The sequence below is a fragment of the Xenopus laevis genome, chromosome 6S (genome assembly GCF_017654675.1).
Source record: "Xenopus laevis strain J_2021 chromosome 6S, Xenopus_laevis_v10.1, whole genome shotgun sequence".
Taxonomy (NCBI): Eukaryota; Metazoa; Chordata; class Amphibia; order Anura; family Pipidae; genus Xenopus; species Xenopus laevis.
This window is the reverse complement of record NC_054382.1, coordinates 12,647,975-12,674,318: the sequence shown is the minus strand read 5'-3', so window position 1 is coordinate 12,674,318 and position 26,344 is coordinate 12,647,975. Positions and strand designations below refer to the sequence as shown.

Sequence of the window (26,344 nt, the reverse complement as noted above, 5' to 3'; positions counted from 1 at the left end):
TATCGGCCCGTGTATGGCCACCTTAACACAGAACAGGCCTCTGCTTAGCACAGAACACCATTACAGCCTGCGGCATGTGCCCCCCACCTCTCCTGAACACAGCACTGTAAATAGCGCCCTAAATAGTGACAAATCTGCAACTGCAAAGCACAGACACCATTCTCATTCATATCTCCTGTGGTTTGAAATTTAGGGGATTATTTATCAAAATCCAAAAATTTCTGCTAATTTTCAGTAAAATAGTCCGACCAAAATCCACACATATTTTCTTCACCTTTTTTAGCAATCCATTTTCCAAAAATTTCCTGTGCGGGAAAAAAATTTGCTAAAATCGTGAAAAAATTCAAATCGTACAAATTTTTCGGATTTGCACCCGAAAACAGATTTTTTTTTCCGGGTTTGTGCCCGAAAACCACAAAATCTTCAGATTATTGTACGAAACCCAGCACCGATCAGGATATCTTTGTACTTCTCCCATTGACTTCTACATGAACTCGGCAGGTCTGAGTTGGAGAGCTTTTTTATAACACCCTCAGGGTTTAATATATTCTGAAAAATTGGAGGTTTTTCTTCCACTAAAAATTTGGATTATATAGTAAAAACTTTTCGAGTTTTTGGCATTCAGACCTTGATAAATAACCCCCTGTAATGTATTCCGAAAAAGACTGCACAGAATCAACTACCAGTATATAATAAGATATAACTGCATTTAATTTGCCAACTTAATACATTTTTTGGAGACCTGTATTCATATAAAGCAACCCTGTATACTATTTGTATTCCATAAAGCTTTACAGAAAATGTACATTTTACTCTACTTCTCCCTGTACTTTGGATAGAAATTGGTGACAGTCAATCTAGGAGATCCTCATGACGTGCCCAGACTAAGGAGCATAATTATCATGGGTCGAATTTATTTTTTTATGGTTGAAACTGTCAAATTCGACTAGGGAATTATAAAAATTTGATTCTAGTTTTTCAAAAAACATTTGCATTTGGTTTTTGAGATTTATCATACTCTGGCCTTTAAGAAATCAAACTCGACTATTCGCCACCTAAAACATGCCAAATTGCTATTCAATGGGAGTTGTTTGCAGCCTTCCTGACAGTTTTTGAAATATGAATCAAATTCGATTTGAGTTTTCGAGTCGATTTTATCCACCTGAATTTGATTTTATTGATAAATTTCGATTGGTTGAATTTTGAGTTCATGGGAGTTTCACATGAATTCGAAAGTCGACATTTGATAAATGTGCCTCTAAATCTTTCTAGTCTGATTTTGCCACCTAAATGAAACGACGGTGATCCAATGGTTTAGTCTGTGGATCAACAATGAAATCCCACTGCAAAACCACAGACCCATCTGCAAAGGATTCCATTCACTGTCTAATGGTGTCATGAAAGAGCAGGATTTTGAGTCAAGCTGATCGATATCCGAAGTCCGGAGCAATTAGGCAATGCAGTGATTTAGGACCAGGGCAGGGGCAAATGCTGCACAGGAGTTTTGGAATGCTGCATTCCTTCCAACAAACAGAACACTCTTCTCCTCTAGTAATTGTTTTCTATTAGCCGAGGTTTCATTCAGGAATGCAGATTTACTTGTTGCAGAGGGATCAAGCCAATTCTGCCTCGGAGGCCTGGAGCAATCTAAATGTATCATGTGACGCTGTATAGTGAAATATCTTAAAGCAGAAACTCCAGGAAGAACTCAAGGCCCAGATTTTTCCAGGATTTCATTACTGAGGTGGCCAACAAGGACAAAGTTATGGAAGACTCTGCCCACTGCTGCAATGAAACCAATCAATCAGTCTAACGCACTGTATGTAGATAGACAAGATACTTCCTAAATTGCAGAAACACTGATTATGCAGGGAATTGGCTAGTAATGTGTGAGACGAGAAAAACTCAACACGAACACACACCCGACCCCCCGCTCACACCTGACTTTGTCCTCTGATAGACTGGTGCCCACCCACCCTGACGATGACATCACAAAAGGGGTGGGGCAGGCATGCGTCTATAAAACAGGAAGCCAGCAGCGTAACGTCACCCGCAACCTGCAAACAGCACAGTGAGGTCAAACCGAACCCACCCAAACCGTGGGTATCGGGTTGAACTGCACATCACTACTAGTGGCCCCTCTATAGTGGCCTGGCAACAAATTGCCACGTCAATATCTAGCCAAAAATGACAGGATATTAGGGATGCACTGAATCCAGAATATGTTTCGGGATTCGGCCTTTTTCAGCAGGATGCGGATCCGGCTGAATCCTTCTGCCCGGCCGAACTGAACCCGAATCATAATTTGCATATGCAAATTAGGGGCGGGAGGGAAATCTCATGACTTTTTCTCACAAAACAAGGAAGTAAAAAATGTTTTCCCTATCCCATCCCTAATTTGCATGTGCAAATTAGGTTTAGGTTCGGTATTCAACAGAATTTTTTGCAAAGGATTCGGGGGTTTGGCCGAATCCAAAATAGTGGATTTGTGCACCCCTACACGATATTCTGGATTCGGACGAAACCCTGAATCCTTTGTGAACGATTCGGCAGAATACATAACCAAATCTTAATTTGCATATGCAAATTAGGGGGAAAGGGAAAATTTTTTACTTCCTTGTTTTGAGAGAAAAAGTCCCTTCCTGTCCCTAATTTGCATATGCAAATTAGGATTCAGATGCGGTTCAGCCGGGCAAAAGGATTTGACCGAATCTGAATCCTGATGAAAAAGCCCAAATCCTAGTCAAATCCCGAACTGAATCCTGGATTCAGTGCATCCCTAGTTCTTATACTCCTGAACTCAAAATGTGATTGAAAGGGGCAATTCACCTTTGAGTTAACTTTTAGTATACAGGTATAGGATCTGTTATCCAGAAAACCTGATATCCAGAAAGCAAAGCCAGCCTATTGGGTTTATTTAATGTCTAAATTATGTTTTAGTAGACTTAAAGGGGTGCTTCACCTTTGAGATAACTTTTAGTATAATGAAGAGAGTCATATTCTGAGACAATTTTCAATTGGTTTTAATTTTTTATTATTTGTGCTTGTTTTTGAGTTATTTAGCTTTTTATTCAGCAGTTTTTCAATTTGCATTTTAAGCAAACCGTTTGCTAGGGTCCAAATTACCCTAGCAACCATGCATCAATCTGAATAAGACACTAGAATATAAACAGGCGAGGGTCCGAATAGAAAGATGAGTAATACAAATTAGCAATAACAATAAATGTGTAGCCTTACAGAGCATTTGCTTTTTAGAAGGGGTCAGCGACGCCCATCTGAAAGCTGCAAAGTGTCAGAAGAAAAAGGCAAATAATTATAAACCTATAAAAAATAAATAATGAAAACCAATGGAAAAGTTGCTTATAATTGGGCATTCTATAACATACTCAAATTACCTTAAAGGTGAACCACCCCTTTAAGGTTTGGAGATCCAAATTATAGAAATACCCCTTATCCGGAAAACCCCAGGTCCCGAGCATTCTGGATAACAGGCCCTATACCTGTATTACAGAATGGCTAATTCTAAGCAACTTTTCAATTGGTCTTCATTATTTATTTTTTATAGGTTTTATATTATTATTTATTTTTATTATCTGCCTTCTTCTGACTCTTTCCAGCTTTTGAACGGGGGTCACTGACCCCATCTAAAAACAAATGCTTCAAGTTATTAGTTATAGCTACTTGTTATTAATCATATTTCTTTTCAAACCCTCTACTATTCGTATTCCAGTCTATTATTAAAATCAGTGCATAGTTGCTAGGGGAAATTGGACCCTAGCAACTAGATTTCTGAAATTGCAAACTGGAGAGGCGCTAAATAAAAACCTTAACTCAAAAACCACAAATATTAAAAAATGAAAGCCAATTGCAAATTGTCAGAATATCATAATATCTCTCTCTATTGCATACTAAGGGCTCTTACTCACGCGCGTTTTTATCTGCGCTCCCCTGCGTTCCGTTTTTCGGTGTTCAGCTGCAGGGGAGCACAGGAATAGACACATTTCATTATTTCAAATGGGGCCGTACTCACACAGGCGCATGTAGGCGCCGAACGCAGGAAAAATGCAGCACGTTGCGTCTCAACCTGCGTTCCGCGCCTACATGCGCCTGTGTGAATACAGCCCCATTTGAAATAATAAAATGCGTCTATTCCTGCGCTCCCCTGCGGCTGAACGCCGAAAAACGTAACGCAGGGGATCGCAGGTAAAAACGCGCGTGAGTAAGAGCCCTAAAAGTTAACTCAAAGGTGAACAACCCCTATAATGTGAAGCAGAACAACAAATAAGATGCCTATGTGTTGCACATATTTGTTTTTTAGCTCTGTAAATCAAGTGAAAACAAGATTTAGGGGGTTATTTATCAAGCTCCGAATATCCGTCCTTCGAATAATTTGTAGTTTTTGGAGGAATTTTTCAAGACTTATTAAAGTCCAATGAGCTATAACTCCGGCATCTAAAAGCTCTCGAGGTCCTGTATAAGTCAATGGGGAAGGTTCCAGTGTCTGCGCTGATGTCCGTACCGATATCTGATGAGTTTGTGGTTTCTGCGCAAAAAAACTCAGAAAACTAAGATTTTTTGTAGTTTTCAAAATTTTTTGCGCAGAAACCATAAACAATTCGGAGTTTTCGGGAAATATTTTTTTCTGACTTTTTTTCTTCATAAATGAGGTCCATTCGGGCAATCAGAGTTGCTCGGATACTGAGATAAATTCGGACCTTGATAAATAACCCCTTTAATACTAATTACTGCATCTCAAAGCCGAATCTGAATATCTTTTTTATATATTTTTGAAGGTAAAGGCAATGTCAGATCACTGCTTTTTCTTCACAGTTATTTTCAGATGCTCCTGACATTTGTAAATGTGCGGTTTGAACATTTCAGACACTGCCATTTCCCTTGTGGTTTCATAAATAACAGCACTGACGGTGGAATCTACTGAATGGTGTTAATCTAGGGGAGGTTTCCAGGCAATGCATCAATTAGAATTCGTTTTCAGACTTAACTGGGATTCCTTATTCCATTCCCCAAGTACTAGATAAGCCTTCAGTTACTTATGAAAATATACATCAAACAATGTTGAAAGGGGTAGATCAACTTTTAACTAGTTTTTAGTATGATGTAGACTGTGATATTCTGAAAACAATCAGCAAGTCTTCGCATTTTATTTTGTGTGGGTTTTGAATTTTATTTTTGATCAGCAGCTCTTAAAGTGATATTGACACTAAAAAATAAATACAACTAACTTTTTAAAATGTGCATTAAAAGTTACTTATAAGTTCAGCTTTTAGCTGATGGGTCTGATTTTGTAAGTAATTGTTACTTGAAGTTCCTAAACCTGACTGTTTTTTCTACCTGACTATCCCTTCTCAGCCTGTCAGTTTCTAATGCTACTGCTGCAAAAATATGGCACCCACCATAGAGGAACATGGGAAATCAGATAGGTAGTGTAAAAGCATTGGGTAAGTATTTTCATAGCAAAATTATAAATAACATTTAAAGACAGTGTTATGATGTAAAAAAAAAAAAAAGTTTAATTTCTGGTGTCAGTATCTAAGTTTGGAATTTCAGCAGCTATCTGGTTGCTAGGGTGCAATTTACCTTAGGAACCAGGCAGTGGTTTGAATGAGAGACTGGAAGATGAAAAGGAGAGGGCCTGGAAAGGTAGGAAATAAAAAGTAATACAGGTATGGGACCTGGGGGTTTCCAGATAGCGGATCTTTCCATAATTTGGATTTCCATACCTTAAATCTACTAGAAAATCATTTAAACATTAAATCAACCCAATAGACTGGTTTTGCTTCCAATAAGGATTAATTATATCTTAGTTGGGATCAAGTACCTGGTACAGGTATCCAGAAACCTGTTATCCAGAAAGTTCCGAATAATGGAAAGGCTGTCTCCCATAGACTCAGTTTTATACAAATAATCCAACATTTTAAAAATGATTTCCTTTTGCTCTGTAATAATAAAACATTACCTTGTACTAAGATATATAAGTTTTTTAAATATTTAAATGATTTTCTAGCAGACTTAAGGTATGAAGATCCAAATTACAGAAATATCCATTATTTGGATACAGAAATACAGGTACAGGTACTGTTTTTTTAATTACAGAGGAAAAATAAATCATTTTAAGAATAAAATCTGGATTATTTGGATAAAAATAGTCTATGAGAGACAAGCCTTTCCGTAATTCTGAGCTTTCTGGATAATGGGTTTCCAGATAACGGATCTCACACCTGTAATAAGATTGTACATCACATAGCAATAAATTTTGTCTGCTGGGGTCAGTGTCCTACGACAACCAGATAAAGAATTTTTTTATTGCTACTTTTTATTACTCATCTTTCTATTCAGGCTTCTCCTATTCATATTCCAGTCTCTTATTCAAATCAGTGCAGGGTTGCTAGGGGAATTTGGAACCTAGCAACCAAATTGTTTAAATTGCAAACTGGAAAGATGCTGAATAAAAAGCGAAATAATCAACAACAAAAAAAAAAAAAAATTATAAAAATATGAAAACTAATTCAGAATATCACTCTCTACATCATACTAAAAGTTCATTTAAGGGTGAACAACCCCTTTAACATAATAAACAGTGACTGTACCTTGCTGAACCTTTCTCACAGTGACAGTTAAAAACTACAAGAGTCAGATCAATGGGAATATCAGCCTATGAGATCTCAAGAACTTTGACACACCAATTAACTGCGTGTGAACAGCAGTAACCTTGCAATAGTAACATATGTATCAAATTGCCCCCTGGACATGCTTTTTCCTCCGTTCATACACACAACTTAATTGTTACAGTGTAGGCTACATTTAAAAAATAAAAAAAAGCAGGTATAGGACCTGTTATCCAGAATGCTTGAGACCTGGTGGGGTTTTATGGATAACGGATCTTCATACGTTAAGTCTACTAGAAAATCATGTAAACATTAAATAAACCCAATAGACTGGTTAGCCTCCAATAAGGATTAATTATTATCTTAGTTGAGATCAAAGTACTGCCTACCGTTTTATTATTACAGAGAAAAAGGAAATCATTTTTAAAAATTTGGATAAAATGGGAGTCTATGGGAGAAGGCCAATCCATAATTTGGAGCTTTCTGGATAATGGGTTTCCGGATAACAGGTCAAATTCGTATATTAAATTCAGTAAGTGCTTACATACAAATAATTGATTGGGAGATCTTGCCTTTAAAGGAACAGTTCAGTGAAAAAATAAATAGGCTGTGCAAAATAAAAAATGTTTCTAATATAGTTAGTTAGCAAAAAATGTAATGTATAAAGGCTGGAGTGACTGGGTGTGTAACATAATAGCCAGAACACTACTTCCTGCTTTTCAGCTCTCTAATATATATATATATATATATATATATATATATATATATATATATATATATATATATATATATATATATATATATATATATATATATATATATATATATATATATATAATTGATGCTCTGATCAAACTAGTGGATGCTCCCCATTGTTAAAAAGGACAGATATCAAGTGCCTCCGTCTTTGGATCTAGACTTCGTTTTAAAACTGCCGCTCAACAAGGGACCTTTGTCAGAGATCAGTCGCGTCCGTAATGCAGGGAAAAAAAATGACAGTCGTCTATGGTACTAAGGTCAAATGTCAATGCTTGGTTTACATAGAACTTTGTTAAAATCTACTATAAAAGTTTTAAAATATTACAAAACACAAAATGCCTTGATGTTGAAAGTTCTAAGAAAACTACTGGATGTCGGCAATAATTTTGTACTCAACATACAACATTCAACGCGTGCTCTGTTAATGCTTAGTTTAGTTATGAGAGGATAGTAAGTTAAAAGAACAGTTCATTGTAAAAGTAAAAAATGGGTAAATAGTGTGTGCAAAATAAAAAAATATTTCAATATAGTTAGGCAAAAATGTAATGTATAAAGGCTGGAGTGACTGGGTGTGTAACATAATAGCCAGAACACTACTTCCTGCTTTTCAGCTCTCTAACTCTGAGTTAGTCAGTGACTTGAAGGGGGGCCACATGGGACATAACTGTTCAGTGAGTTTGTAATTGATCCTCAGCATTCAGCTCAGATTCAACAGCAACAGATATGACCCACGTGCCCCCCCCCTCAAGTCTCTGATTGGTTACTGCCTCGTAACCAATCAGTGGAAACCAAGAGAGCTGAAAAGCAGGAAGTAGTGTTCTGGCTATTATGTTACACATCCTGTCACTCCAGCCTTTATATATTACATTTTTGGCTAACTAACTATATTAGAAACACATTTTATTTTGCACGGCCTATCTATTTAACTAGTTTTTAATTTCATGCTGTACAATTCCTTTAATAAGGGCATGAAATCAGCATGAAAACTGCTATTGACAGACAATGCCATGGAAGTGGGCAAGCGCTTGTGAGCAGGGCCCTCTGATCATTTCTGATATTTATTCTGCAACCCTTGTTTGTTTCATTACTGTAAGACCACTGTTACATAACTTGCTGGCAGGCACTTTATGAATAAATGATGAAGCAGATGAAAGGGAAATCGGAGACTTTGCATCACAATCTGACCAACTGAGCTTACGAGCAACCAGGCCAAAAATCTTATTGCATTATATTGTGTAATACAATGACCAACAGTCTCATAGTACATACATAGTAAAGCATGTATACACTTCTCTGCATGATACAGGCATGGGGTAAAATGGTAAAAAGGTGGCACGTGAGTTATGTGCTGTGCCTAAAATCTGGCAGGGGTGGGCTAGCAGATTGACAGTACAAGCAAGTCTCGTCATGGAAACCACCAAAGCCAAGACGGGGTTGATGCAATGCAGCATGCCAGCAACATACAGGCTAATATTCTCCTTTATGGAAATGGAGCAGTGTAGCATCTTTTCTATTGTCATATGAAAGAGCTGCTTATGAACCATACAATGAAGTAGGGGCACATGATGATATAGTATATACAGGTATGGGATCCGTTATCCGGACACCCATTACCCAGGAAGCTCCGAATTATGGAAAGGCCATCTCCCATAGACGTTATTTTATCCAAATAATCCAAATTTTTAAAAATGATTCCCTTTTTCTCTGTAATAATAAAACAGTACCTTATACTTGATCCCGACTAAGACATAATTAATCCTTATTGGAGGCAGAACCAGCCAATTGGGTTTATTTAATGATTACATGAGTTTCTAGTAGACTTAAAGTATGAAAGTCCAAATTACTGAAAGATCAGTTACCCGGAAAACCCCAGGTCCCGCGCATTCTGGATAACAGGTCCCATACCTTTATATGTACATTATACATGGGAGCAAGAGCAAGTCAGAAGAGCTTAATAAGGCAAGAGCATTGTACCAAAGGGCATTAGATGCTTAGAACTGCCCCCCCCAGTACCTTGTACTTCTATTGGGGTTTATTTAAAGGGTTTGTTGACCTTTAAATTACATTTAGTATGATGTAGAGGGTAATATTCTGAGACAATTGGGTTTCATGCTTTATTATTTGTAGTTTTTGAGTTATTTAGCTTTTTATTCAGCAGCTCTCCAGTTTGCAGTTTCAGTAATCTGGTTGCTAGTGTTCAAATTCCCCTAGCAACCATGCATTGGTGTGTATAAGAGACTGGCATATGAATAGGAGAGGCCTGAACAGAAAGATTAGCAATAAAAAGTAGCAATAACAATACATTTACAGCCTTACAGAGCACTTGTTTTTTTCTGTGAACTCCATTTGAAAGCTGCAAAGAGTTAGAAGGCAAATAATTCAAAAAGCTAACAGAAAAAAATGAAGACCAATTGAATAAATGCTTAGAATTAGCTTTTCTAAAACATACTAAAAGTTACCGTAAAGGTGATCCACCCCTTTAAACATTAAATGTTTTTAGATGCATTCGCGTATGGTGAATTATAACTCCCCAAGCATTCCAGATAATCGTTCCCGTACCTGTATCTCTAGCCATATCACTTGTGGTAATATGAAAGCAGGAGTTTCCTCTCCTAAACAGATTGATAGGAAAGTGGTAGAGAAAGATCTCCTGTGCTTTCATGCAGGAAGAAAATGCAAAGCACCTACTGCATTCGTCTCCCCCACCCATAGTACTTTGATCTGCCCTGAACATACTGCCATGTCGCTCTTTCACTTGAAATAACAGACTAAAAGGAGACATTTAGGATAAATGAAAAAACCCTAATTTTGTAGTCAATTATAAGTAATACATAGTGTTGCCTTTACATAGTGCTAAAAATGTATATTATCTTTAAATATAGCCCCTTTATTGGAGCTCCCTATAGATGTTCTCTGGTCCCTGTCTGTGTTTCAAATGAGGGGTGGGCGTGTCCAAACATTCCCTGCCAGAAGCACAGTAGGAAGGGGACAGCCAATCACAACCCTGCAGTCACACCAGCACAGACAGGCTTCAGTTCCCTATCAGGTCCTGCTAGCTGCTGATTGGTTCCTGTCCTACAGTGCAGTGAGCTGAGAGGCGCCTGCTCCCCTGCACAGCCTGGGAATTCAGGGAGCAGGAAGTGGACGGAGGGATTATTAGGGTTTTTGCGGAAATAATTAATAAATCAGCCTGAAACACTACTTTTTTAAGCACAATTCTTCTATATCTAAATGAGTATAATGGTACATTCTTAGTTTTTACACAATGTCTCCTTTAAAGGGGTTGTTCACCTTCCAAACACTTTTTCAGTTCAACTGTTTTCCCCAGAAATAAAGATTTTTTTCAATTACTTTCCATTATTTATTTTTTACTGTTTTTCCAAAATCTAAGTTTAAAGTTGAATGTCCCTGTCTCTGGTGTTTGAGTCTGGCAGGTCAGTAATTCATTCGCAGACTCTAAACTGTTACTATTTTGCAACATTTAGTTGATCCGTTTCTCAGTAGGATCTATGTGGAATATAAATGCAACTATTGTATCAATTCTAACAGCTGCCTTAAATGAAAACAGGGATTCCGTTAGAGCAAGTTAGAACATTTTACAGGGTCGCGACCCCCCCGAGCTGCTTTAGAAGTTGAGAAAATACGCTTTACACTTCAATATTAGAAAAATGGTCACACACAGAAAATAGAAAGTAATTGGGAAAATTTGTTATTTCTGGTGAACGATCTGAAAACAACTGGGGGGCATATTTATAAAGGGTAGAATTTCGAATTTGAAAAACATCAAAATTCTAATTCAAAAAGACCAACCAAAATGAAGTCAAAGTTTTTTTTTGGCCAAATAGGTCTGTTTTCGGAAATAAAAACTTTGAAGTCCACCAATTGACTCCAGATAGGTTCTAGGAGGTCCCCCATAGGTTAAAACAGTAATTCGGCAGGTTTTAGATGGCGAATGGTGGAAGTCAAATTTTTAAAGAGACAGTACATGATAAATTTCAATATTTGATTTTTTTTTAAATTCCAATCTAATTTGGACTATTCCTTAGTCACAAAAAATAGCTTGAAATTAAAAATTTTTGAATTCAAAAATTCCCCTCGACCTTTGATAAATCTGCCCCTAGGTGTTTGAAGGCCAACAACCCCTTTCAGAAAAAGTGAAAACCTCTCCTTGCGTTGTGCAACTGTTGCAGCAACATTGTAGCAATCAATCTTTCAACAACCACACAGCTGCCCAAGCCTAAATCACATTGTGTCTGAAATCAAATACAATTGACTGCTTCTAATGCTGGACTGGTCATGAACTCATCCCATGAAACAGGGAAAAGGCAAACCTAGTGTTATTTACTACCAACGTTTTTTTTGGAGGTTTAAAGGGGAACTATCGCAAAACTTGGAAATGTAATATAAGCTTCCTCATACTGAAATAAGAAACATCATACAATGAATTAAATATTCTGCATTGCTTCTGAAATAATCAAGTTTATCTTCACTATCCCTCCCTCGGCATCTGTTTCTCTTCATTCTCTCTTCATGCAGCAGTTGGGTATCAGATATTCATTGTCAGTTAGATCCAATATATCTTGTAGGAGGGGTTCCTTTTGCCTAGAAGATGTCACTCAAATAACGGATTCCAGTACAAACAAAATCTAACAAAATAACTGTCTTTTGCACAAATTCTGCATGTAGAGGGACGTGATGTCTGGTGATTTTATTAGAGTGAGATCTAATACATCTTCTAGGCAAAAGGAGCCCCCCTATAAGATATATTGAATCGTTCATCTGACACCCAACTCCTGAATGAAGACAGAATGAGGAGAAAGATGTTGAGAAAGGAATAGTGAAGATAAATTTGATTATTTCATAAACGGTACAGAATTTGTAATTGATTGTATTTAAAAAGTTTCTTATTTCAATATGATGAAGCTTATATTAAATTTTCATTTTTGCTATAGTTCCCTTTAAGTAGAGTTGCACAACAGTAACAACAACTGCCCAAAGCTACCTCCCAACAAGGTAAGAAGTTCACTCTATCAGGAACTGGCTTGTTTTGCAGGAACATGAGAAGCTTTAACGTCATTTTAACCTGATATTGGCCAAGACGTGACAATGCCAAAGCCAAACGACAGGTGGGAGGGGAGCAACAAACTAATCGACCTACGTGATTTCTACTTTTATTTCATTGTGTGCTGCGGAATCGAATGGATGTTTCAGCAACAGCACCTTTTACTGACGTTTTTTAAAGTTCTATCCTGTTCTTTTCTCTGAACTGTTGCTTATGCAAGCTTAAAGGAACAGTAACACCAAAAAACAAAAAAATCAAGGTATACTGTCATGGGAAAACATGTTTTTTTTCAAAATGCATCAGTTCATAGTGCTGCTCCAGCAGAATTCTGCACTGAAATCCATTTTTTCAAAAGAGCAAACAGATTTTTTTTATATTTAATTTTGAAATCTGACATGGGGCTAGACATATTGTTTCCCAGGAGCCCCCAGTCATATGACATGTGCTCTGATAAATTCAGCAACTCTTTACTGCAAGTTGGAGTGATATCACTCCCTCCCTTTTTCCCCAGCAGCTGATCATCAGAACAATGGGAAGGTAACCAGATAACAGCTGCCTGGTAGATCTAAGAACAGCACTCAATAGTAAAATCCAGGTTCCACTGAGACACATTCAGTTACATTGAGTAGGAGAAACAACAGCCTGCCAGAAAGCAGTTCCATCCTAAAGTGCTGGCTCTTTCTGAAAGCACATGACCAGGCAAAATGACCTGAGATGCACCTACACACCAATATTACAACTAAAAAAATACACTTGCTGGTTCAGGAATGATATTTTACATGGTAGAGTGAATTATTTGCATTGAGTAAACAGTGTAATTTAGAGATAAAAACTACACCATAAAAATATTAATCTATTAAAGTAATTAAAATACAATGTACTGTTTCCCTGCACTGGTAAAAGTTGTGCATTTGCTTCATAAACTCTACTATTTAAGGTTCAGGGTACATAGCAGATAACAGATTCACTCTGCATAATACCATTGAATTCCTTTACAGAGCTTATCTGTTATCTGCTAAGTAACCTGGGCCTTCTTCTTCTTTTTCAGCTTTAATGGCTGCCTCCATGGCTACAAAGCAGCCTAATCATATAAACTATAGTAGTGTTTCTAAAGCAAACACATAACTTTTACCAATGCCCCATATACAAGTAAGAAACAGAGACTTCTGTTTCCAGAGACCGAGGAAAAAGTCAGATGCTACTACTGGTGTCCTTCTTGTTGTGGTTAAACTATCACTCAAAACCCCACAACAAAATCCCCACAACTGTCATTCAACTGGATGTATAAGATACATTTGCTCCTCACTAGGGGGTGCCAGAAAAGGGAAATAAATGTAATATATTTGTAAGTAAGCTTTTCACCTGGCCTGTAGTATAAATGTTACTGTATACCTGTTAAATATTTTATGATTTAGGCATTTGTCCTATAAAGGAGTGCTTCACCTTTTAGATATCAATGCATGGTTGCTAGGGTCATTTGGACCGTAGCAAACATAGGTTTTTTTTTTTTGCAAATGTGAAAGCTGCTGATTAAAAAGCTAAACAACTCAAAAACTACAATAAATAAAAACTGAAAACCAATTTCAAATTGTCTTTTCGGTTGGTCTTCATTTTTTATTTTCTATGTTTTTTTACATACTCTATTTCCAGCCTGCCACTGCAAATGCTGTCTGCCTTTCAGATGTCGCTGACTCCTGCAACTAAAAACAGTCTAACTTTCTATTTAGGCCCTATAACTGTTCATGTTCCATTCCGACTCCAAAACCGTTGTCCGGCTGCAATGGTAACTAATTCCTAGCAACAATACCACGAGTTAAAGACTAAAAGCTTAAGAAAATTAAATGTAAATAAAATGCAATTCTAAAAAAAAAAGATGAATTGCAAGTTGGATGCCACTACATCAAAATTCAAAGTTAAAGGGGAATTCTCACCAAAAGTCTTCAGAAACATAAAGTACTTTTCCAATAAGGGGCAGTATCTGTCTTCTTCTTTATATTATGAGGATTTCTGTAGCAATGACAGTTTAAATAAATTAATACTGGGAAGTTGTTCAGAACTACATTTCCTTTGACTGCTATTTAGGGTGAAGTTCACCTTTTAGGACAGAGACACACGCTCAGATTCGGGGAGATTAGTCGCCCAGCAACAAATCTCCTCTTCTTCGGGGCGACTAATCTCCCCGAACTGCCTCCCGCCGGCTGGAACGTAAATCGCCGACGGGGGGGGGTTGTTTCAATCGTAGTGCTTTGTATTCCGAAGTCGCCCGAAGTTGCCTCACGAGGAAACTTTGGGCGACTTCGGAAAACAAAGCGCTCCGAGTGCCACCCCGTCGGCGATTTACATTCTAGCTGTTCAGGGAGATTAGTCGCCCCTAATCAGAGACGATTTATCGGCAGGTGAATAAATCTCCAAGAATCTGAGCGCGTGTCTCTGCCCTTAAGGGGTGGTTAACTTTTAATATGTTGTAAAACTGCCAATTCTAAGCAACGTTTTAATTCGTTTTCATTCTTTTTATAGTTTTTGAATGATTTTACTTCTTCTGACTCTTTGCAGCCTTTAAATAGAGGTCGCTGACCCCATCTTAAACACAAATGCTCTGTAAGGCTACAAACGTATGGTTATTGCTTCTTTTTACTACTCATCTTCCTATTCAGGCCTCTCCTATTCATATTCCAGTCTCTTATTCCAATCAATGCATGGTTGCTAGGGGAATTGGGACCCTAGCAACCAGACAGCTGAATCTGCAAGCTGCTCAATAAAATGCTAAATAAGTCAAAAACCACAAATGATAAAAAAAAAACAGGTCTCAGAATATCACTCTCTACACCAAACTGAAACTTACAGCCCGTGTAATTGTAAAGATCACTTCCCCTTTAACATTGCAGAGTGTCAGCTGTGGGGGTCAGACTAGAGATCATAGAGACTTCATTAAGTAAATATTATATGGAGGCGCCTCCCACTCGTTGGTATAAATGTAAATGTGCAGGGAATGTTGTGGGTGGCCCAGGGCCAGTTGGTCGGACTATAACCAGGGCCGCTGAATCCCCCGGCACCACAGGAGGCCCCTAATTGAATTGCTGCGAGCGAGTGTCCCTGCGGGAAGCCCACCAATAAATAATGCGCCATTAGGGCCTGACCCGCAGCAATGCGCCCAAACAGGGAGCCGACCAGCCGCCACAAGCTCTCCCTAATATTAATCAAACGAGCGCCTCGTTCAGCCACCACAACAACAATAAGCAGCAGCAGGGCCACCGGCAAGCCCTCTCCCTCACCCGCCTTTCCTGTCAGTGTCCAAGCGCCGCACTCATTCGCTGCCTCCGCCATTTTTCCTCCCCGAACCCTCCGCCATCTCACACACACTCACCGCCAAGCTAGGAGGAGAAGTTCCGTGTTCCGAGCACCCCTATCAGACGCTTGCAGTCGCCTTACCCAACAGGATACCGAGCCGCGCTATGGTCTCGCCCAACTACAGAACGGGGGAGACCCAACTGGGTGTCAGACAGAGAGGCCTCCTCTCACCTGGTGCGGGAGCTTGGTTGTCAGCAAGCTAGTTAGTCTCTCCGTGCCATTCTTGCCCTCATTGTTTGGATCCTGTCAGCCACCCCCTGCACGAATGTGTCTGAGTGTTGTGCCCCTCTCTGTGTGCTTCTGTGGGTACAGTGTGGGGTACACTGGCGGAGCCGCACAGACATACAGTGGGAGGAGGCGGAGGACTCTAGTGGTGGAGAATGGACTTATCATTTCATCTCTCCACTCTTTATTCCTCCTGCCTGCCTTAGGCTCAGGCTACATGCTCTGTGTTTTCTGTGAGGAGAATAATAACTGTAATAATAAATAATATGAGTAAAATTCAGTTATTAGTGAGTGAAATAATGATGTGTGAAGCACAAAGCACATTCCCAGGGCTGATACTGGAGCTGGGAGCGTTTGAACTGACTCCTCAGAATAACAGGGGCTCTTTATGGGGGAAATATCTTGCTAAGAACACAATGGGCATATTCTTTTGCGTCCCAATGATTTAGAAATGAGCAAGGGCTTTCCTCAGGGGCGTAACTACAGAGGAAGCAGACCCTGCGGCTGCAGGAGTCCCAGAAGGTATAAGGGCCCTAATAGGGTTGCCACCTTTTCTGGAAAACAATACCAGCTTTAGTTAATAGTGCTGCTCCAGCAGAATTCTGCACTGAAATCCATTTTTCAAAAGAGCAAACAGATTTTATTATATTCAATTTTGAACTCTGACATGGGGCTAGGCATATTGTCAATTTCCCAGCTGCCCCTGGTCATGTTTTGGGGTCCTAGCTTGTATTGGGTTTATTGAGTTGCATTCATTATTCCCTTGGGCTCTGCAGCTATATCCAACCTGGCTCTGGATGGGGGTCTTTCAAGAGACTCCATATGACTCACCATCGTTCTTTTATACATTAGGACAGCGACCACTCTGTTGTGATTGAACACTTGCCAAGGCAAACCCATAGGAAAGCGACTACTTTGATGTGGTTTAACACTTGCCAAGGCAATCCCACATTCTTTATGATATATGTGCTCTGTTGTTATAGCAGCATCCAAGGCAGTGCATTGGGCCCCTGTTGTTTCTCTAGCTCTGACCATGGACAGAAAAACCATAGTAAGCCAGTGGTCGAGCAAAGGTTGACCATACGGTCATGATGGTCTGTTGAGACGTGTGTTTTGGGGTCCTAGCTTGTATTGGATGTATTGAGGTGCATTCATTGTTCCCTTGGGCTCTGCAGCTACATCCTATCGGGGATGGGGATCTTTCAAGAGACTTCATATGACTCAACATCGTTCATAGGACAGCGACCACTTCTTTGACAAAGGACCTGGGAGGTCCGAAACGTTGCCTTTATATGCTATGGGCTACACAATAAATCTGCACTTGAGCACTTATGCAAGACTAACAGTGTGCTGCTGGTAATTTCTTGGAGCGACCACTTCTTTGTGATTGAACACTTGCCAAGACAGCCCCATATTCCTTAGGATATATGTGTTCTGTTGTTATGGCAGCATCCAGGGCTTTTAAACCAGCAATTGTTAAGGTTGAAACCTTTTCATCAGCCCCGTAACAGGGAAGCCTTTGTACCAAGGATATATACATCACATGGGTTACAGGATCTTCTCCACCAGATGGAATATTCTAAGGTCTCCAAGTCCTCTAACACAGGGGCATTCTCAACAAAAAGTTAGGTTTCCCGCCCCATACACTTTGAGGCAGTGGTCGAACCCAGTGGTTCTGGGTGATATTTGAGGAGAATCACTACTTGCTCTTTTTAGAACCTAGCTTCATGGTTGCTTGAGTTTTCATCTGAACGCTCTGTCCAGAATAATTTTGAAACTGTGGCTGATAATGACATTGTTTCCATGAAATCAGCGACCTAATTAATAGCTAAAGGGGCTTGGGCCAAATGATGGATCTCAAAGGGTTACATGTATCAAAAAATCAATAAAAGGGCTGGTTTGTCGTGATTGGGACTAAGGGTGGCCATACATGGGCAGATTAAAGCTGCTGATATCTTTCCTTTAGACAGATTCTGCATCTTATCTGCCCGTGTAAGGGGCATCCCAACAGGTCTTCCCTATCGATATGAGGCCAAAGATCATCCAGATATCGATTGAGCAGGTTTGATTTTTTTTTGGCGATCGAGGACCCCATTGGCTAGTTGATATGGTCCTCATCCCATCGGCACCAATTTCCCTTTGGCCCTAGGCCCAAACGATCAGATTAACCTGATATCGCCCTGCCTTTGCTGGAAATAAATGTAAATATTTAAAGGGCTCCTTGCCCTATGTGCATTGCCCAACATAAAGGTTGTACCTGGGTGCTTTCTAGTTGATTCTTTGTTCTGAAATCTTGTGTTTGACCCTTGCCTGTCCCTGACACTGCCATCCTGCCACCTGAACTGATCCTTGCCTGTTTTGACTATTCTTCTGATTCCGATTTGGTGCTGTGATTCCTCTCAATGTATGACCTTGGCTTGTGACCCCTATTTTGCTCTTGTTACCCGTTCTGGTACTGCTTTGTCCGTTTGGTTTGACCCGGCCTGTTCCTTGACTTCACTGACTGATCCCCCGTCCCCGTACACGTTTGGTTCCTGTGCTCGCCCAGAACTCTCTCACTGGTTCTCCCACAATAAGACCTGGCGGCATCTGAGTAGCGGAGGGCTCTACCTCTACTATAGGCAGAAGAGTGGGCCGAAACCAGAACCTTGGAGTTAGTTCTGGGTTTGGGAGACCTTATAACTTTTTTATTTTTTGTTAAATATAGTAATATACATTTTCTCATTGATCAATATTTAAAGGAAAACTATACCCCTCAAACAATGTAGGTCTCTATGAAAAGATATTGCATAAAACAGCTCATATGTAAAACCCTGCTTCATGTAAATAAACCAGTTTCATAATAATATACTTTTTTAGTAGTATGAGCCATTGGGTAATCCTAAATAGAAAATTGGCATTTTAAAAAGGGCCCCCCCCCCCGGGATCGTAGGATTCACGGTGCACACAAACAAACCATACATGTTAGCTCACATGAGCCAATTAACAGACAGAGTTCTGTCTTTTGCTTCCACACTTCTTCCTGTTACAGTTAAAGTTGTAGTATTTCTGGTCAGGTGATCTCTGAGGCAGCACAGAGACCATCATGAAATGGTGGTTCAAGGCAAGTAGATGTAGATTATAATGGGACAACATCACTAAAAGTAGACCTTGCATTAGTAAATTATGGCCACTCCTGCCATAACCTCATGCAAGATTAGGGAAGATTGTTTCATGTTTGCCATGATCTTCCTTTCCTAGAAGAACTCTGTGTCAGTATGGTAAATACTGACATGGAGTTCTTCAAGGGAAAAAATCCAGCAACCCTTATTTATATACAAAGCAGATGATTAAGTCTACACCCAAGGATAATTAGCCATAGACAAGGTGTGCTTATTTTCATTTGTTTTCAGTCAGATACCAGTAAATCCACCATTGTGTTACTCCTTAATCTTACCCATGACTGGTCTCTGTCTAGGCCTACTCTTCAGGGCACCAAGGTTTATCCCACTAGGTCACAAAATAATTAAGATCTAAACAGGTTTTCTTTCCCAACTCACTTTAAGGAAGGGTGTTGTGCCAAATTATCCACACTGTTTAAGGATTCTCTGGGTTGCAACCAGAAGTGATTGGCAAATCTGACCTGTTACGCTTTGAAAAAAAAAAAAAATTAAATTATGCAACTTTTTTTTCTATCCATTATAGTCTGAGTGTTTTTTTCTCTGCAAAATATTTTGCGCATCCCTAGGAACCAGCCATGTTTGAAATATAACACCTCCAGTTCACACACATCCATAAAATACTCCTGATGGGTAAGCAGAACATGCAATTCTGCTGTAAGGAATGGAGACCAGCCAGTTCCACAAGTGGGAGTTCTGTGGTTCAAAGTATACTTGGGAATAAAAGAAAATTATTTGGAAAATATAACAAAAGGAAAATGATGTACATACATACAAGAAGAAAAAGATCCACATGAAAAGCTTTAATGAATGGAAGCAAGGAGGAGAAATGAAAATGGGTGGCAGTGAGACCAAACAGCAGTGAGACCAAAGACAACTGGATGGGAAATATTAGGAACGTATGTAGAAACAGCAACATTATTATTAATAATAAATATTTAAAAATTTGGCAGCACCGTTCAATGAATGGGTGTATACACTGAACATACAGATTAACAAACAAAAACAACCAATAACCAATAGAATAGGTAAAGAAGATTTCTGCCCAAACAAACGTTAATTAGAAGGGAGAAAATAAGAGCATTTACCCACAGGGTATGTAGCCATGTACATCAATGGAACGGCTGAAGACAAAATGCTGAGAGAGTATGTTGCTCATTCACACAAATGTCGATATGAGTGTGGTGTTTATACAAATGGCTTGAAGATGTCACTGTGCCCAGACTTATACTGTGCAAACTTCCTGACAGCTTAAAAAAAGCTTGAAAGTTACTGTTGTGTAATGGCTTCATATATCTGCTAATAAAGCACTGTTATACTCTACTCATCCTCGGCTACCCAAAACATAACAATGTGGTGTGGTAATAATCTGTGGATTAAGGGAGAGTAATAGTAAATACAATGCTCAGGGAAGAAGTTTAATGTCAGGGATAATGGATACAAGGTAAACTTATCAAAAGTTCACAACACAAAGATAGAACATGCCAGAATCAACAATCCTAGAATGCAGTGTGCAGTTGTGCAAGGCCAAGTTAAGGTGTGTGTTCCATGGCCTGGGATGCTATTATGCAGGACGGTCAAAACAGGTGGGGGCTGTTTGTATCACTAGGCACCAAGAAGGAGCAATACGTTTGTTTCTATAAATTCTGATTAAGGTTTAGATCAATATGTAAAGGTGGCCATACACTAAAATCTTTCCCTCGATTAGGGGTTCTACCTTTTTAGATTGTGGAAAGTGGGCAGGGGGCGGGGCTGGTGACGTGGCGATTGTCTGATTGCCATGTCTTAACTTCAATGTTCTGTCCAGATTTCCTAATTTGGAAATCCGGACAGTCAGATTTCACCTGGACAGCTCTTTTAAAAACCGGGTTGTCTGGGTGAAATCCAGACAGGTGGCAACCCTACCCCTAATATGCCCACCAAAGGCAGGGCAATTTGGGCTAATCAGATTGTTCGGCCCTAGGGCCAAAAGATCAGATTAAAATGATGGGAATAGGCGCTAACGTGATAAGGACTGATTCGGTTCTCGATCGTAAGGGAAAACCAAATATGCCTGAGCCTTGTACGAAGGCCCCATACACGCCAGATAAGCTGCCGAATCAGGCTAAAGGATTCACGAATGGCCACCTTAATACTAATATTTGTTAGCCTTATATTGTCCCTGAGACTCTTTATTTGTATGCAGTCAATTATGCTAAAGTTGATTGCATCAGTCAGAGCATGGCTTGACTGGCTGGTCTGCTCTGGTTCTGTATTCCATTTCTCATTACCATATGGTAGTAGTCTCCAAACTATAGGGCTGGCTCCCTGATGTGCACCTAAAGCAGTGGCGGGGGCCACTTAAGGTGAGATTTGGGTATAAAACTTGTTTTATTACCTATATACAGTACACGCAAGAGCCCAGCTGAAAAGTCAGTTACGGTGAGATTTGGGGAAAAAACTTTTGGAACTATGGCAAATTAAATGACAGATACACTGAAATTCACCTATACCTGTTCCTGCATTCTTTGTTATGAGTTAAAGGGGGCCCTGAGGCAGGACCTCCAGTACATTTATAATCAGCTGTGACCCACAGTGTTTTTTCCACAGTTTTCCCCAGGATTTGTTTAATTGTCAGAGTGTTCAGTAATCACTGATTTGGCATTCTGTTCTTCATTACAGATTGTTAGGGGCAGGCAACAAACGTTACCTGTATAATCGTAGCCTTGGGCCTTGTTTACGCAAGCCATGCACTTTATGACATTTTGATGAATGATAAACAGACCTGATTGGATGTAATTCAGGTTAAAGTGAATTTGATTCCTTTTACTTGAATTACAGGTTAAGCATGTTTTGTTCTGGTCCACTAACACACAATTGGATGTTCACTTTAAACATAAGTAAAATTTTCACAGATCCACATTTCAATTTCGCAGTGTGTTTTGTTTCCCTGTGGGGAAAACCCGTTATAGAGGAAGTGCTGAATTAGGGAAGGCCATCTCCTGTAGACTCAATTTTAATCAAATAATTAAAATTATAAAGACGCAAGAAAAATGCCCTTTGACTCTAATGCACTTTGACAATTAAAAAATTAAATTTTTTTCATGGTTTTCAGTTTTCAGCAAATTGCCAATCACTATGGGGTAAATTTATCAAAGAGTGAAGTTCCGCCACTAGAGTGAAATTCCGCAGCTCTCAATTCATTTCTATGGGATTTTCAAAAGCGTATTTATCAAAGGGTGAAGTGAAAGTTAACAGATAGAAATGAATGGAGAGTAGGGGAATTTCACTCTAGTGGCGGAACTTCACTATTAACTTCACTCTTTGATAAATATACCCCTATATGAGACAGGGGTGCCCAGCCTTATTTTACCTGTAAGCCACATTCCAATGTAAAAAGAGCAACATTAACATGCAAAAAGTTCCAGGGAATGCCAGACTGTGACTGGCTATTTGGTAGCCCCTATGTGGACTGGCAGCTTACAGGAGGCTCTGTTTGGCAGTACACTTGGTTTTTATGCAACTAAAACTTGCCTCCAAGCCTGGACTTCAAAAATAAGCACCTGCTTTGAGGCCACTGGGAGCAACGGCCAAGGGGTTGGTGAGCAAAATGTTGCTCACAAGCTACTGTTTGGGAATTACAGATCCAAGAACTGTGCACCTTTTTGGTACCACATCGGCACTTTCCACAGACTGTCCTGCAATCCTATTGAATTGTCATTGGACTGTCCAAAATAAAAATACAAGGACAGAACTAGGGGTAGGCAGAAGAGGCACGTGACTAGGGTACAAAGACAAAGAGGCACCAAGTACGTACCTCTTATCCCTGGCTGCCCCTAGTTCCTGAAGAGATTGCCCGCACGGAACTTCTGCCTCCCTCTCCTGGCACACATTACTTGAAGAGACCAAGTACACGCAAGCATGTGCCGACAGCAAACACGCGGGGGGTCGGTGGCTTGGTGATGGTGCTTTGCCTGGATCACACTTGGCTGGGCCCTGTAAAAATACTGTATCTAACTGGGAGAATGAAGCATCTGCAGATCCAGAAGTGAGATGGCTTTCCCATTCTTCTCAACTCCGAGGGGTTTCATTTCAGTTGTGTATAGAGTGTTTCCCATAATGCCAATTTCCATAAAAAATAAATGACAAAAGGTGTATAGCAGAACAGTGCAGTATATGAATGGAAGTTCCTCGGGTCAGTCAGTTAAACAACCAGAACATGCGTCCCCCTCCCCTGTTCTGCAGTCTGTAAGCACAACAGTGCAATGATGATGGATAAAACAAATCAGGTTATATAATCTGACCATTGTGCATCGCACCCAAGCAATGTGGCGTCTCTGTGCAGGGTCACGGAAGGGCATATTAGAAAAGGACAGCTGGGAAGGGAAAATGAATGAGAAAGGATGTGGATATTTTATTCAAGAGCCAATTAAGGGGCATGAGAGGAAGTTTAAAAAAAGTGATTAGCACAATGGCCGCTATTGACTGGCCATGACGTTAGTTTCGGTAAATGAAGAATGCCACTTGGCAGTGCACTTAGTGCTCCAAGCCATCCTCCCGGTCAGTGGACAGTATTTATTGCACACCTAAAATAAGTGGCCTTCTGTATACGTAGGGTTATTTTTAGGCTAATGCAGAAAGGGTATCTGCCCTTGTTCTACTGCAGCACTGGGATAAAAGTAAAAAAATATAACGTGTTTTGTAAAAATGACTATATGACTTTCCTGAGTGTTTTTGGGGGCTGACAGAGCACTCCCAGGTACTTATTATTACTTATTATTAGAGAGATTTTGGCAAGCTCCCTCTAACTGATGGGTGAGATATTTACTCAACAGAGTTGGGGATTATTGATTTAAAACATGCAAAGATGGTATCCTAACATATTTTAGATATGAGTCAAGGAGAACTGCGGAGTGCAAATCTCTCCCACTCGTTATGTTTTTTTTTAATGTGCTGTTGCTAGGCAACCACACAGCCATACACGGCTCCATAAATAGAATGGCCATCTTTGGACTGGGGTGGGGGGGGACTGGAGTAAGGTTTGACGATTTTGGGTTGGCAAATGTACAGCGCGGGTGTTAGAAGGAAGCACGACAGGGACAAAGAGACTTATGTAGTTAGAAGTTATCCTAGGAATTCTTAGGCTTATTTATTTACACTGAGTAAATACGCCCCAGCACAGTAACCCACAGCAACCAATCAGAGATTTACTTTCACCACATTCCTTACTTAAGTTTTCTGTAGAGAGAATAAAGCCAGTTGCTGATTGGTCGTTATGTGATGTTGCAATAAGGCAAATTTGTCCAGTGCTAGTTAATGAGCCACACTGTGATCCCATTTACCCGAGTGAACGGACTGCACCCTGCTGATAGTTAACACATGGGTGCAATACTACCAGCCCACAGGCTGCATGAGTGAATACTGTGCCAGCCCCCGTGTTATCTTGTTTTGTGTTCTAAACAAATATGCTCCCCTCTGCATTACCTCCCTAAGGATATTAAGCCTTTGCTTACCTTTGGAAATAAAGAATGCGTCAGTTGCCCTGGGAAGCTAACACATATACTATACAGAATGGGCACCAGCAGAACTAGAGCCATGAGTCAGAAGATCCAAATTTATTGATGGCGGGTCATTGCATGTGAACTTGGCACAAACTCTGTGGTATGAAGAGAAAAGCACAATGGTAATATGGGCAGACTGCTGAATCATTCCTAGCTATCCTAGGAATCAGAATTTTAAGGGAAATGGCACGGGGCAAATCTTGGTAATAGGTAAAAAATGCCCAAAATTACTTTTTGGCTTAAAAAAGGCAATAGCGCAGTTTGGCCCGGTGGAAGAACTACCGGGAGTGCAGGAGGTGCCACTGCACCAGGGGTCGCGCCCCTTTCAGGACCCATCAGTGGTTTGCACACTTGCGAATCTGATGCAATGTCCGCTTCTGAAGGAGGGTGGGGGGGCCCTGCATAGCCTGCACCCGAGCCCGATGCCTGGTAGTTAAATTACTGGTTTGGCCCTGTATATTTGGGCTGCTAAATCACATCATATATCTGATAAATCCAGGAGTACATCCAATGTGTTCTAATGTAGGCATTGGATAAACACAATAGGCTGGTTTTACTTCCAATAAGGATTAATTATATCTGAGTTGGGATCAAGTATAGGCTACTGTTTTATTATTACAGAGAAAAAGGAAATAATTTTTAAAAATTTTGATTATTTAGATAAAATGGAGTGTATGGGAGATGGCCTTTCCATAATTTGGAGCTTTTTAAATAATGGGTTTTCAGATAGCGAATCCCATACCTGTACAAGCAATGGCGATTCGAATGCAGGAGCCACCTGAGGCGCCAGTGGCAGAGAACGCAATTGTGCTCTCTCGTACTAAAAGGCCAGAATTTCCAGTTTAGAAACCAGAATATCCGTGGTAACCTGGTCTGCACCGGAATTCTTCAACTCTCCTCATTGGAGCAGCACCCCTGAGTACAAGGTACAGTTTTATTATTACAGAGAAAAAGGAAATCAAATTTGGATTATTTGGATAAAATTGAGTTTCTGGGAGATGACCTTCCCATAATTTGGAGCTTTCTGGATAATGGGTTTCTGGATAATGCATGCTTCACATCTAACTTATCCAGTCATTGCTCTTCTGAACTGGTTTTTGGTGGGGCTGCTGTTCAAATCCTAAAGTTCATTTTTACTAGCTGCTTTACAGATACACAACTAGGTAGCCCAGCTGGTTCTATTGTGGTACGGGTCTAGGATCCTGGCAATTGCAGAAAAGCCATTCCCCATCACATCCTTTCTAAGCAAATTATTTTAATTTTTGAATGAATTTCTTTATTCACAGTAACAAAAAAAGTACCTTTTACTTGACGCTAACTACGAATCCATACTGGTGGCAAAACAATCCTGGGTGAATGTAATGCAAAAATATTTTTAAACATTCCTAATAATAGATCCTATGCCTGTATTGGCTTCTAGAGTTTTTTTTCCCTTTCACACACATATTCCCTTTAAACATATGTGCACAGTGGACTTGAATTGTCCAAATCACAGTCTAGCTATCATGTTTGGAACTGGCACTTTTATTAGATCTGTAGCCTGAGCTACATTTTCTCCCCACGGTACAATAGGATCAGCTGTAAATGCTATGGCTTAGCATGGTGAGACCTCTAGTGGCTAATATA

At 39.8% G+C, this 26,344-nt stretch overlaps 1 protein-coding gene across 8 annotated transcripts in view; it reads right to left on the bottom strand.

Moving 5' to 3' along the window:
• The window catches only part of zmynd11.S (zinc finger MYND-type containing 11 S homeolog), a 59,907-nt gene extending 43,803 nt beyond the window's left edge, over positions 1-16,104 (bottom strand). For 4 of the 8 annotated variants that reach the window (XM_018269040.2, XM_041567362.1, XM_018269031.2 and 1 more), the window contains exon 1: positions 15,967-16,104. The gene's annotated coding sequence lies outside the window, so the exon portion shown is untranslated. The other 4 variants (XM_018269038.2, XM_018269032.2, XM_041567361.1 and 1 more) reach the window with 4 other exon arrangements.
• Positions 16,105-26,344: the final 10,240 nt, after the last annotated feature.